This window comes from Myotis davidii, unplaced genomic scaffold (genome assembly GCF_000327345.1).
Source record: "Myotis davidii unplaced genomic scaffold, ASM32734v1 scaffold353, whole genome shotgun sequence".
Taxonomy (NCBI): Eukaryota; Metazoa; Chordata; class Mammalia; order Chiroptera; family Vespertilionidae; genus Myotis; species Myotis davidii.
This window is the reverse complement of record NW_006284335.1, coordinates 455795-456040: the sequence shown is the minus strand read 5'-3', so window position 1 is coordinate 456040 and position 246 is coordinate 455795. Positions and strand designations below refer to the sequence as shown.

The 246-nt window shown below is 73.2% G+C and overlaps 1 protein-coding gene across 1 annotated transcript in view; it reads left to right on the top strand.

The window, feature by feature from the left end:
* LOC102767537 (homeobox protein BarH-like 1) overlaps positions 1–246 on the top strand; it is a 9219-nt gene that overhangs the window by 661 nt on the left and 8312 nt on the right. The window lies entirely within an intron of this gene.

Here is a 246-nt window from a genome sequence, read left to right as displayed (position 1 = left end):
GCCCCCCCGCCCCCAATTCCAGCCCTGACTCAGTGTGGCTGAGTAAAGGATAAACCCGCTGCTGCCCGGAGGGGACGCAGGAAACGGGCGAGGGTCGGGAGGGGACTGGAAGGAGCCGGACCCCGAAGGCCAAGCTGATCGCCGCCTCCTCGCGGCTCCAGGTGCGGGGGGCTGAGAGGCCTTGGTGACCGAGCCCACCGGCGTCCGCGTGGCGCCGGGCCCCCGCTGCCCCCAGCCCCGCGTAGC